Source organism: Pleurodeles waltl, chromosome 3_1, assembly GCF_031143425.1.
Source record: "Pleurodeles waltl isolate 20211129_DDA chromosome 3_1, aPleWal1.hap1.20221129, whole genome shotgun sequence".
Lineage (NCBI taxonomy): Eukaryota > Metazoa > Chordata > Amphibia > Caudata > Salamandridae > Pleurodeles > Pleurodeles waltl.
Window position 1 is genome coordinate 446,355,891 of NC_090440.1, and position 14,838 is coordinate 446,370,728.

The following is a 14,838-nucleotide window of genomic DNA, read 5'->3' on the forward strand; positions in this document are numbered from 1 at the left end:
CATTGCCAAGACCCCCTCCAAGAAATGAGACCCCCCTGAATGTCATCCTTCTGTCCAACTTTATCACCCTGTACATCCTTAAACTGCCCTAGCTGCACTTCCCATGCCCCTTTGGACAATGCACCTGTGAAACAAATAGACTGGACTCTTCCATGGACATTCCTCCACCATCACCCCTGACCATTTTACAACCCCCTCCACTTATTTGCACAAAAATAAACACACATCAATCACACAACAATCTGGAGTCAGTGTGTGCTTTCACAAATGTGTATATACAATAACTATGGAATATAGCAATGTCAATTTTATTGTCAACATACCGATGCAACACAGCTCTAGTCCATGAGGAAATATAGCAGAGGTCAGACAGTTCAACGCACATCTGTGAAATGGAAAGACAAAGTGACAAGTCAGGGTCCATACACTGGGTGAAAGTGACAGACTTACGATAGTTCAAACAATAGTATGAGATGTGTGAGGCAGTGATATCTCCTTACCTGTGTCTCACTGGAAGTATTGCTGGATAACGTTGTTTCTGTTGTCGATATCCTCTTCTTCTGCCTCCTCTTCTTCACTGTCCACAGCTGCCACAAGACCTCCAGCTGGACCATCCTCCTGCAGAAAAGGCACCTGTCGTCGCAAAGCCAGGTTGTGCAGCATACAGCAGGACACGATGATCTGGCACACCTTCTTTGGTGAGTAGTAGAGAGAACCACCTGTCATATGGAGGCACCGGAACCTGGCCTTCAGGAGGCCAAAGGTTCTTTCTATAATCCTCCTAGTTCGCCCATGTGCCTCATTGTAGTGTTCTTCTGCCCTTGTCCTGGGATTTCTCACTGGGGTCAGTAGCCATGACAGGTTGGTGTACCCAGAGTCACCTGCAAATGTCGAGGGACAACTATTAGACACACACTAACCCGTAGGGACAACCCCAGACCCAGACAACTATTCACAGGGTATAGGGTTCTTGTCCTCCCCTATTAGCCACACATGGTGCCTCTGGAGTTGCCCGATCACATAAGGGATGCTGCTATTCCTCAGAATGTAAGCGTCATGCACTGAGCCAGGAAACTTGGCATTCACATAGGAGATGTACTGGTCGGCCAAACACACCATCTGCACATTCATTGAATGGTAGCTCTTCCTGTTTCTGTACACATGTTTACTCCTGCGGGTGGGTATCAAGGCCACATGCGTCCCATCAATGGCACCAATGATGTTGGGGATATGTGCCAGGGCATAGAAGTCACCTTTCACTGTAGGCAAATCCTCCACCTGAGGGAAAACAATGTAACTGCACATGTGTTTCAGCAGGGCAGACAACACTCTGGACAACACATTGGAGAACATTGGTTGGGACATCCCTGATGCAATGGCCACTGTTGTTTGAAAAGACCCACTTGCCAGGCAATGGAGTACTGACAGGACCTGCACTAGAGGGGGGATCCCTGTGGGATGACGGATAGCTGACACCAGGTCTGGCTCAAACTGGGCACACAGTTCATGGATTGTTGCACGATCAAGTCTGTATGTGACTATTACATGTCTCGCTTCCGTTGTCAACAGGTCCACCAGCGGTCTGTACACCGGAGGATGCCGCCATCTCATCATCTGCCCGAGCGGACGTGCCCTTTGGATGAGAACAGCGAGCAGAGAGTCAGCCAACACTGAAGTATCACAAATTGTCATTAGCACACATTTATGAACCCGCAATGTGCCTGTTACTGTGTGTATGCAAGGCCTATATAGGTGTGACAAAGTTATTATTCTTGCCATGTGGCCCCTGAAATGGCGGCTGCTTGACCTGTCAGGTGGGACAAAGGGATATGAGGTAACGGCGTTGGCGTTCTACACCATCGTGGTAGGCGGTCGAAGACCGCGGCGCAATCCTGCATTGATTAACATAGGACACTATGGGTCCCAGGAGCCAATGACGATGTACGCCGGCGGTGAAGGTACGCACCACCGCAGACGTGACCACCATTTTCTCTCTATTCACTCACTTTGTACCTGACCTTCAACAGGAGAGGACCTACACTGCAAGTGCTCCTGTGACCTCAGTCTGGAAGCGATGATGGATCATGTGTCTAGGGAAAGGGTCCCTGCCTTCACTTCGGAGGAGTTGGAGAAGTTAGTGGATGGGGTCCTCACCCAGTACACGGTACTCTACGGTCCTCCAGACAGACAGGTGAGGACACTGTGAGCATGCTGCATGGGCAATTCCTGTTTGAAGTGGTGTGGATGGAAGATACATGGGGGTGGGGACTAAGGCCTGCATGTGCGGACGGTGAGTGTATGTGTGTCAGGGCAAGGGTGGGAACGTGGGCCAATGACTATGACGGTCTGGACGGAGAAAGATTTACCTTTTCCCCTGTACTATTCCTCTAGGTCAGCTCCCACCAGAAGAGGGATATTTGGCGTGCCATCCCCAAGGATGTCTGGAACCTGGGGGTCCACCACAGACGGAGCACCCACTGCCGGAAAAGATGAGAGGACATTCACCGCTGGAGCAAGAAGATGGTGGAGGCTAGGCTGGGGATGGCCTCCCAACGTGGGGTGAGTACAGACACATTCATCTGACTCTGCACGCATTACGAGGTGTCTGGGTGTGGGAGGTGGGCAGTGGGTTCCCCTAGGCAAGGGTGCAGTTTGTAGGCAAGGTCACTTGTGAGGCAGGCTATGTGGCACCCCAACCCAACCAGTGGTAAGAGCCATGTACACCTAGTCAGGCTCCTGTGGCTTCCATGTGAGCAGCAGTCGGACATAGGCCTTGTACCCCATGGCCCTGTGAATAATCTAGGAACTGTTAGAGCATGGCGTAGTGCAGAGGTCTGCTGTGTCTGTAGTGTCCACCAACGGTAGTGGTATTGCATGCACTGAACATGTCTTTCTTCTGTCTTTCCCCCCCTTTTTGTGGTCTCCCAGTTCTTGTGTGCAATAGCATCATCAGGAGGAGGAGCAGTGGCACCGGAGCAGGAGGGAGCTGCATCCCACTTGGCCCTGGAGGGCGAGACAACGGAGTCTGAAGCCATCAGTGGGACGGAGGGCAAGGGGAGATCCACAGCGGGGACAGGAGGTGACAGCAGCGACAGCGACTCCTCTTCTGATGGGAGCTCCCTTGCGGTGGCGGGCCCCTCTGTGCCCCCGCATCCACAGGTACAGCCGCCACCCCCCTACCATCACCGCCCTCCCAGCAGCCCCTCAGTGTGTGTCCCGTGCCCACTCACCCAGGAGGGTGGGCATCTCCTTCGCCCCAGGCACCTCAGGCCCTGCCCCAGTCAGCCCTGCCGCCCTCAGTGAGGAGGCTATTCACCTCCTGAGATCCCTCACTGTTGGGCAGTCTACCATTCTGAATGCCACCCAGGGTGTTGAGAGGTATTTGCAACAAACCAATGCATACCTGGAGGGCATTCATTCTGGCCAGGCAGCCCAACAGAGAGCATTTCAGGCTCTGGCCTCAGCACTGATGGCAGCCTTTGTCCCTGTGTCCAGCCTCCCCCCTCCAACTTCCTCCACCCAGACCCAATCCCCTGTACCTCAGCCTACCCAAGCACACCATCAGACCATCATGCACACACCTCAACACACAAAAGTGGCTCAGGCAAACATAAGCACCACACATCCCACAATCACTCACACAAGTATCATACCCATACAGACATACCAACATCCACTGCCTCCAATGTGTCCCCCTCCTCCACGTCTCCCTCCTCCCTCCCAATCTTATCTCCACTCACACCTGCATGCACTACATCTTCAGCCACTACCTCCATCACCAGCACGCCAATCGCCACACACCGCTCACGTGCAATCACCACCCCCACTACCATTCACACATCCCCTGTGTCCTCTCCCAGTGTCTGTGAGCCCTCCTCCCAAAGTATACAAACGCAGGTACACACCCACCCAACAGCCATCCACCTCACAACAGCCTCCAGCCCATGCACCTTCACCCAAATTCAGCAGACGTACACCTCCTACAACCACTACCTCTTCCTCCACTCCCAAACCCACTCCATCTACCCGTCCCAGTGTGTCTAAAAAACTTTTCATGGCTAATATTGACGTCTTCCCTACACCTCTGCCCCCGCCCGCCCCTAGGGCCAGGATTTCCAGGTCCCATCCCAGCACCTCAGCCACCACATCACCAGGCACAGTGGTGCCAGCAACTGCGGGCTATTGGAGTGTGCCAACCATCAGGGCTGCCAGTGTGCCTCGGAGCAAGGGCAAGGACATTCCACCACCTGAAAAACTTAAAAAGTTGCCCACATCCCGGAGGGAGAAGCCGAAAACACCTGCCACCAAGGGCTCAGGGAAACCAAAAGGGGATAGTGGCAAGACAGCAGCGCCACCATCCAAGGTGGGGAAGGGCCAGAAAGTGAAGGGCAGGTCAGGAGAGGTCATGGTGGCACCGACTGAGGGACCAGTGTCACACCTTCTGTCCACATCGATGCCAACCTGTACAGCGGAGAAGACTGCCAGCTACACCGCCATCTGCACCGCCACAGAGCCTGCCATCAGCACCGCTGTCATTGCGCCCGCCACCTGCACCGCAGTCACTGAGCCTGCCACCAGCATGGCAGTCACTGAGGCCACCACCAGCACCACCGCCACAGAGCCCGCCGCCAGCACCACCACCACAGATCCCGCCGCCAGCACTGCAGCCACAGAGCCCGCCGCCAGCATCGCCGCAACAGAGCCTGCCGTCAGCACTGCTGCCACAGAGCCCGCTGCCAGCACCGCTGCCACAGTGCCCGCTGCCAGAACCGCTGCCACAGAGCCCACCGCCAGCACTGCAACTGACACCGCCACTAGCACTGCCGCGACTGACACTGCCGCAAGCACCGCCAGCAGCCCGCGACATCCTGAGCCATTGGCACCACAGCAGACATGGCTGCCATCCCCAGTGATCAGTCGTCCGAGGATGGTGGTGAGTTCCAGGAGCGTGGTCAGCTTCAATGATGCATCACTTTCAGTGGAGAGCTACAGCCACTATCTCTGTCCTTGGTAGGATGAAGCACTCTGGACACAAAGCCCCCTCCAGAACCAGTGGAGAAAGACATCCACTACCTCTGTCCTTGGCAGGATGAAGCACTCTGGGCACAAAGCCCCCTGCAGAACCAGTGGAGAAAGACATCCACTACCTCTGTCCTTGGCAGGATAAAGCACTCTGGGCACAAAGCCCCCTCAAGAACCAGTGGAGACATCCACTTGAGAGCCTGTGGCTTTGCACTCCCCAGGATAAAGCAGTGGGCATCCCACCCACTGGAAAGAGTTGAGAGACTGTGGCTTTGCACTCCTCAGGATAAAGCAGTGGGCATACCACCCACTGGAAAGACTTCAGAGACTGTGGCTTTGCACTCCCCAGGATAAAGCAGTGGGCAAACCACCCACTGAAAAGACTTGAGAGACTGTGGCTTTGCACTCCCAAGGATACAGCAGTGGGCATGGAGCCCCCTCGTGGAGCAGTGGCGTCGCACGTTCATCAGGCTGAGGTACCCCCCCTCCCCCTCCTCCTGAGGTGCCTGTTTATTTTCCATCTGATGCCTCTCCAGTGTTCTCTCCGCTTGGAATCAGGTATCGAGTTTGGGCCTCGCCCATGCATTTTTGGCCCAGTGGTCCAAGGACATTGATTGGTGCACTATCCGGACTTCTGTAGTTGGTGTACACAATTGTGTATATACTTTATTTAGAGTTTTGAGTACTGGATTTTTCTTGATTACAATCATTCAAGTCAATTCCTTTTGTTTTTTTGCGTTATTGAAGGGGGTGGGGGGTGTATATGTAATATTGCAGCATGTATTTGTGTGTATGGTGTTGTGGGTGAGGGTGGGGGTGGGGGTGTCGCATGTGTGTGTCTCTCTCTTTTCCCTCCCCCTTCCCCTGTGTTGTAGGTGCAGTACTCACCGTGGTCATCGTGGCCGTCTCTGGAGCTCCTGACAGAGGAGCAGGAAGACCATCGCCGGCAGGATGAGAAGTTCTGGCTCCATGGCGTCCTGGTTCCTCATGGGGTGTGGAGAGGTGAGTGATTTCCCCTTCTGTGTACTGTTTCCGCCGTGTTTTTGATCGCGTTGGTTCCGCCCCGGAAAAGGTGGCAGATTGGCATCTTGTGATAGGGTGGGCAGTACATTGTCTTCCGCCTGTCTGTTGGCGGTTACCGCTGCGTTGTTTGTTTGTACCGCCGTGGCAGTCAGAGTGTTAAAGTAGCTGTCTATGTTAGTGGTTTACGCTGTGGTTGTAATCCAATTTTTTTTCCACCGGCCTATTGGCGGTATTTCCGCCGCTTTAACACCGACCGCCAGGGTTGGAATGAGGGCCTAAGTCCAGAAGTTGAAAGAAGTTCCAGGAAGGACAGGAGCCCCTGCCAACCCAGAAGAGGGTGCAAAAGAAGAGTCTCTGATTGGACGAAGACTACAGAAATGCACCCCAGGAAGATGTCAGTGGGTTTCTGAATGATTCACTGGATGTCCCATGAAGAGAAGTTGGATGCAGGAGAGTTTTGGCACTGGATTCCTCCAACAAGCCTTGGTTCCGGCAAAGTCCACTATCATTTTGTGTCAAAGTGGCACTATCTGGACCCAGGAGGACCTGGGAGCCTCACCTCTGTGTGAGGAGGAAGAGGGGGCTATTAGCACTTTAGAGAGCCCTCAGAATACTAGATAGCACCCTCGGGAGTCCCTGGAAATGGGGACAAAGGAGGTGCAAAATACAGTTGGTGCAGCACTACAGAGGAACGTCCCACGCCACCGGAGAACAACTCAGTGAGTTAAGCATCACAGGATAGAGTACTAGGGACCTGGGACAGGATGTGGACAAAGGAATTTTACAAATAGTACACAGAGACCTCAGGAGGTGAAGAAGACGTGGAGCACGGGGCAAGGTCGTACCTCCTCCAAATTGGGACAGCAGGACCTCAGGACAGTCAGTGCGCTTCCCAGCAACTTTTAGACCATCTTTGTTTGAGGATATATATATATATGTATATAAATCACAGATCACAGAAATGGTGTGCACTTCATCATCATCCACTTAACTGTGTTCCTGAATAAGCTTCAATATGGCATCACTGAATCATATTTTGTGTGTATGTGTGCCTGTCACAGAAATTCCCTGATCACAGACCATTTCACTGAGTTCTTTTCCCTTCCAAAACAAATGTTTAACTCTCAAAATGGCTGCTTAACTTTCCTCCAAAATAACTCCCTTCTCCATGTTTCAGTTGTTAAAATAATAATTTCCAACTCAGAGAAGTGTACGTCAGGGAAGTAGAGAGCGTCTCGTGCTTCCTCTAGCTTGCACTCGACACGGCAACCGCTTGCAAGCATATATCAATACTAGTGTTCACCACCCTGCTCGAGCACCATTAAAAAAGATACTAAAACTTTCCTTTAAAGTAACTTAGCCTTACGGACCATCAATCTCAACACTGCTGCAAGACTGAGGGGCCAGCTTCTTGCCTTCCACCACCTTGGGACCAATGTACTCCCAAAATTTAACACCTTTCGCCAGTCGGGACCAGAATGTTGGACACCACCGTGGGACATCTTCCTAATGACCAGTGCACTCTCCTGAATCCAAAGCAGCTGATTCTTTCTAGACACAGGAAACATCATCGTAGTACTTCGAACCACTGTACTTGGATCCAAAGCAATGGAGTTCATGCAAAACACAGGAAACATCACCGTTGCATGCTCCGAACTGCTGTTGAGGTGACAGCCACTGATTCCATCCTTGTCGCCAAGCTGTGGTGTCGGGTTAAAACATAACAGAGGCAATTTTATCACGTAAGAGGTATCTTTATTGTCACCTCATCCAACTGTCTATTGCAACTGTTCTCTTGCTCCCCGTGACAGTCTACTTTCCTATGGCTTCATAAGAACATTGCCATGTAACAAACATGTGTCGGCAGTGGCCAGCAAATCAATAATGATCAGATCTGTGACAATACTAATATTAAGGACCTTAGATGGAAAGTTTGGGACTTATTTTGCTTATGTGTGCTTGAGGACTGCGTTTATTGTTGTATATATACCTCTGGGTAAATTTGGTGTGTGGGGTGAAGAGCCTACCACTGAGCACTGTGTATTTCTCATACTTATAATTTATTCACATATGTGAATTTGTGAGTCAGTGGCAAATAATTTTTCCTTTCATCCGTGTTTGATTGTATACTCTTCAATGAGACCTATCTCTTAAATGACAGGTGTGTTTAGTAGGGTGTAGGAAGAAACTGGCCTCTCATCACAGACCTCTGTCTCAAATGACAGCTGGGTGTAGTAGTGTGTATGGAGGGACTGGCCTCTCCAGTAAGACTCCACTCTTGGGTGACGGGTATGTGTGGTAGGGTGTGAGAAGAAACTGGCCTCTTCCCTCAGCCCTCTCTCTTACATGAAATATATATATATATATACATAGGCTAATAAGGGGGTCATTATGACCCTGGCGGTCATGGACCGCCAGGGCCAACGACCGCGGAAGCACCGCCAACAGGCTGGCGGTGCTTCCGGGGGCATTCTGACCGCGGCGGTAAAGCCACGGTCAGAAAAGGGAAGCCGGCGGTTTCCCGCCGGCTTCCCGCTGCCCCAGGGAATCCTCCACGGCAGCGCTGCAAGCAGCGCCGCCGTGGGGATTCCGATCCCCTTCCCGCCAGCCTGGTTCTGGCGGTTCTCACCGCCATAACCTGGCTGGCGGGAACGGGTGTCGTGGGGCCCCTGGGGGCCCCTGCAGTGCCCATGCCACTGGCATTGGCACTGCAGGGGCCCCCTAACAGGGCCCCACATTGATTTTCAGTGTCTGCGTGGCAGACACTGAAAATCGCGACGGGTGCCACTGCACCCGTCGCACACCAGCAACTCCGCCGGCTCCATTCGGAGCCGGCTTCCTCGTTGCTGGTGCTTTCCCACTGGGCGGGCGGCCTTTTGGCGGTCGCCCGCCAGCCCAGCAGGAAAGTCAGAATGACCGCCGCGGTCTTTTGACCGCGGTACGGTCTTCTGGCGGTTCCTGCCAGGCCGGCGGCTTCCGCCGCCGGCGGGGGTCAGAATGACCCCTTAAGTCCTCTCTCTCACATCACAGGTGTACATATGAAGGTGTGTACACGGAGTGCCCTCTTCTATGAAACCTCTGTCTCAGATGGTGGCTGTGCACAGTAGGATGTGTGCATGGACTAGCCTCTCCTGTCAGACCTGTCTCAGATAACAGGTGTGTGTATTAGGCTGCATGCATGGACTGGCCTCTTCTGTCACCACTCTGTCTCAGATGACAGGTGTGCATAGTAGGATTTTTTGGGAAAATGGAAATTAACCATCCACTCACTGTAGTATTTTTCTTTTACACATGTCCTCTCAAGAATAATGACCACAATATGCATTCCTATTAACGGAGTGCATTCAGAACTAATCTACCATTTTTTACTGTTCATGATCTTATAAGAGTCCTGAAAGATTGTAAAAATCAGTTTAATAAAATATACTTTTATTTTCTTCATAGTAGTTATCCCTTAGACACCTCCTCTATAAATCTCGGAGGCAACATGCCTTTTTGCTGCCTTCTTGTATAGCTTTTTTATTTCATTTCACAACACCTCAAATTTTTCACTGAAAGCAGTAATGGCCACCTTTTAATTTCTAACATTCCAACCATCAGCCGATCAGAGCAACGATCATGGGAGACTCACTGGAGCCTCTTGCTTTCAAAAGAGTGTAAAAGGATCAGGGAAAAAACAGGCCTCTCGGTCAATCACAGGCCTCCATTTTTTAAGGCCTACTGGCAAATATATAGTTGCCGCTATGTAGTTATGGTTAGGACCTAGTTTCTATAGGAAAAGCATTTTAAATTTTGCTGATAGCTTTAGCACCCCTTGATGAATCGTCACAAAAGTTTCCAAAGAAATATGACACTCACTTCAGTTGCTGTCTGGAAAGTTTCAGGGTAGGCGGCAGGCCTGGTGTGTGGTGGCTACCTATGGTACTTACACCTTATAACAGGTCCAGGTGTCCCTTATTAGTGTAGTGTAGTCAGAGTCTAGAAGTCAGGCTCTCTAGGGGTAGATGTGGATATGCAGCCAAGGCTTATCTAGAAGATATGTAAAGCTCATGCAATACCACTGTAGCCACACAGTACTTATACACATGAAAGAAAGCAGTCAGAGTTACGAAAATAAAGGTACTTTCTTTTGGTGACACAAATACCAACAATACCATAGAGGCTATACTCCCATAGGAGGTAAGTAAAACACAAATTATATAAACTAGTATGCAGGAATAAGCATAAAACAGTTAGAAAACAGTGCAATTAGTGAAAATCACAAGAGAGAGACATAGCTCTAGGGGGGGCAAAAACCATATACTAAAAAAGTGGAATGCGAGAGTCGGTCCACCACTAGCTAATTGGAGTGTGTAGTGGGGAGCTGGGAGTGATAGGAAAGCCCAAAGGTAAGTACTACAACCCAGCCCAGCAACCAGGAAAGCAGGAGTAAATCACTGTAAATTCCCCAGAAGACCCCCTTGGAAGAAAATAATAATAATGCAAAGCCCAGAAGAGACTGCAACACACCAACAGTGGATTTCTGGACAAGAGCTCGTGTGAAAAAAGGGGACCAAGTCCAACAACCACAGCAGAGTCCAGGAAGGGCATGAACCCCTACCCAGCAGACTGAAGGTGCAAGAGATGAGTCTACAGCGAGGAAGGAGAGTCAGCACCCAAGAAGACGAAGTCAAGTTCCTCGAGGATGCAGGTGATGTCCCACACCAGAAGGAGGATTGCAGTCGGGTTTGCATCTTTGGATTCCACTAACAAGCCTTGGCACACGCAAAGCTCGAGGTTAGTGGAAAGTGGAGCTGTCCGGGACCAGTAAGGATCAGGTGGACTCTACCCACGAGGCGGAGTCAGAGGGGCCCTCAGCAACACAGAGAGCCTACAGAAGCACAGGCAGCACCCACAGGATGCTGGCTCTAAGGACTCCAAAATAGACAACTCCTGGCTGATCCATCTGCACTGCACTCAGCCTCCCTGGCCCATGCATTGACAAACCAGATGTGCTCTATGGATCCATAACCTCTTGTGACCTCCACCCTCCAAGGGGACCCATCGAGCTTCTCTTTAAGTCCACCTGTGCAGTGTGCCTCGAAGTGGTCCCCCTCTTTGTTGTGCATCAGGTCCAAGACTTTCATACACTGCTCCTGCTTGAACAAAGAACTGCCCAAACTTCTTTGAGTGGCTCACAGGACATAGGACATCTCGAAAAAACCTTAACCTGAAACTAATCAGTGACACTTGTGAAAACATTCCCTGATTTTATGCATTTTTAAAGATTTTTTCAATCATTCCTATGTTGCGTAATGACATGCTTGCTTTGCCACCAGATTCAAGCTAGTCTGGCAGATGAGGGGTGATTCCCTGAAACCGGTCCCAGATTGTGTGTTTCTGGTCCAGGGATGACCTGGCCTGGCAGTTCGGGCTCGACTGTTTCCATGGGGAGCAGGGTCAAGACTGATTTGCATATGACTGGGTCCAAACTGGAATGGCATGACAAGCAAAAAAACGGATGGATTAACCACAGATCTATGGCTGGGGGTGAATGTTTGATTTGTCCTGCATTCCATTCACCATTGCTCTTTTTGCATAACTACGTACAGTAACACATTTTCTAAACTCTGAGAAATCATAACTAAAAAATACTTACTGGTGGTCCCCAGGTCCATCAGTGGCTCCTCGAGGGGGGCTGCATGGCCCCCTACAAATAGCAAAGCCCTAAGGAGGTGATGGTCCCAGGATCTCAGGGGTCTGAAACAGACCCCCTTCACTTTTTTATTGAAGCCCGAGGGTGGCATTCACCCTGGGCTGCGGGGGGGGGGAGGCAAAAGCCCCCCGTTATTTTTGCAAAAGCCCCATGGAGATGGTGGTTCTCGGACTTCAGGGAGGCTGAGCAGCCCCCGAGCACCACGTTAGTTTAGTGCCCTGGGGAGGTGGCAGTCCCAAGGGCTGCTGAAGGTCGCATGACCCCGCACTATTTTTGTTTTGTGCCCGGGGAGGTGGCAGTTCCCTGAGGTTGCCGGGGGCCAAGATTCACTGCCGGATTAATTTTGACCAAAGCCCTAGGGAGATGGTGGTCCCCGGGGATGTGGGGGGTTTGGGTGGCCTAATGCTCCCGGGCTCTGCCAGGGGCTCTATTTAAAACAAGAATGGTAAGCCACACTTGTTTTTTAAACACTTTTTTGCCGGATCCATGGATCTGCCTCAGATTGCTGTGAAAAGTTTACAAAAAATGCTCTTTAGCTCTGGGGGGGGGGGTAGGTCCCCAGCACCAGGCCTAAAGTGTCAGGGTGACCGTACCCTGGCCCCTTTTCTTCTTTTTTACATTTTGTTCTGTAACTCGGGTGAAGTGGAGTCCCAAGATGGCTTTCAACACTTCCTAATTTGAAATGCTGGCAGACAGTCAAAGCTGTGCATTTGCCATGCATGAGCTCTCAATTTTGGGAAAGTCATTGCAGCCAGAGACATACAAGTTTATTTTTCCACAAGGCCCCTGTTGAAGTCACCCTGGTAAAATGTGTTGCGCACTATTTTTTTGTTTGGTATCTGTGAGCACCTGAATAAAGAAACAATACTGTTCATATTGGAATCATTTAATTGTTAAAGAAGAATCACGGATTACTTCACAGGTGTGCCGCTGTATCACTGGTCAACAAGGAGCCTATGTAGAGATGCATATATATACATATATATATATATATATATATATATATATATACATATATATATATATATATATATATATATATATATATATATATATATATATATATATTTACATGTAAAACCCTTACAACAAATATGCCTTTACTATTCATTCCGTTACAATGAAATTCATTGTAATGGCATGCGTGGTAAAGGCATATTCGTTGGAAAGGTGTGCATGGGGTTCAGCCTTCGTTGTAGAGGACTAGCCATAATTTCTATGACACAATAAACACCCTCATTTTGTTCCTTTCTAAATAAATGTTTTAAGTTTTACCAGTTTGACTCAATCAAGATGGCTTCCGGTGTGCCACACTTTTGTTATAAATAAAACTGTTCGCACTCTAGTTGCTCTTTAGAACACTCTGGGAGGCTGTAGTAGAACACGAGGGAATCAACTCAGAGCCTGCTCCTGTTGGAAGTACATGTTTTACTGAGAATGTCAGACTCCATTCTCATATGGCTGAAAAATATAGTGTGAATTTACAGAAAATAGGCTCTCATTTTAGCTTCTAGAGCACCTTCAATCACCTCTATGGAAAAATCATGAGAACGCAGTTTCCTCTCAGACATCATTCATGAAATCCCAGGAGGGTGAAATCACCTTAGAACACACCACAATTTTAAAATGAGTATGATACCATCAACAAATGATTTGTATTAAAATAACACTTTGGTATGACACTTACTAGTTTCTCCTTTTTGTGACAATCAAAGTGTGCCATTCACTACAATGCATTTTAATGAGGTGCTATCATGTATATTGGTCCCAAGATGGGTGCCATCACTGTCTGGTTGAAGTGTTGACAGCCAATAAGATCTCACAATGACATCTGTGTTTTGACTCCACCCAGACACACAAATATGGTTTTCCTTTAAGAGCTCAAAAACTACTTAATGGATTTACACCAAATTAGACAAAGCGTGATCTGCCATCCAAAAGCTAGCTTTCGGCCAAATGTGGTGCAATTTTATCCAGTGGTTTGGGCTATAGTCATGCTTAAAACTCCTATAGGAATTAACGTGGGAATCACACTTTTATTGACACCCCTTTTTCACAGCCCCCGCTTGGCAGATCACCCAGAAACTTTTCATGAGCGACAAGAATCACCGGCACATTGTTTTTTTTAGAACATTTCATGGAGATTCACCAAATGAGGCCAAAGATATAGCCAAGAGAAAACAACGCTTTTTCAATGGAAAATAGGGGGCCAGCTAATCAAAGCTTTTTAGCAGCCACAAATGGTCTGATTCGCATGTACCGATTCAAAATTGTGATTTGGGGCCAGATGTAGGAACGCAAAAAATAGCGAGTCGGAAATACGACTCCATGCGAATCGCTATTTCTGACTCGTAAAACGATATGCCAGGAAAAATTGCTATTCCAAATAACGATTTGGTGCGGAGTCGCACCGCAATTTGCGACCTCGCTTTTTGCGAGGTTGTAAATTGCACGAAGGGTGTGGTCCGGGGTCAGAAATTGTGACTGACTCGCAAATTGGATGCAGGTGAAAATTTAACTTTTGAAAAACCCACATCCTGGATCTGAGTGGTGACATCAGAACCAGGAAGTAACCCCATGGAACAGGGAGGAGCCCACCCAGTCCAAATTGCAGAGCCACAGCCAGGTGAGAGGAGCTACAGCAACAATGGCTACACAGGAGAAGGAGACACCCAGTGGAGGCAGAAAACGCAAACTTAAGTTTTCTGAGAAGGAGTTGAAGGTGCTCACGAGGAGTGCTGCCTTCACCATGAGGAATTATTTGGCAAGGCAGCAATGAGTGTCCCTGACAGCCACAAAAAGAAGATCCGTCAGGACATCCTGAACGAAATTAATGCCATCGGTGTCAGCCACCGCACCCTGGATGAGGTCCGCAAAAGGTGGTATGACCTTCGCTCCAGGACCAAGGAGAGGGTGGGAGAGCGCACGAGGGAGATGCATGGCACTGGAGGAGGGCCATCTGCTGTACCACCCCCTACAGCCATCGAAACCATTGTGGAGACAACTCTGGACCCGAAGGCTGTACTTCGTATTGAAGACCTAGACAGTTCAGCACCAGGAACGTCAAAAAGTAAGTACCAAAATTAATGAATTTACAC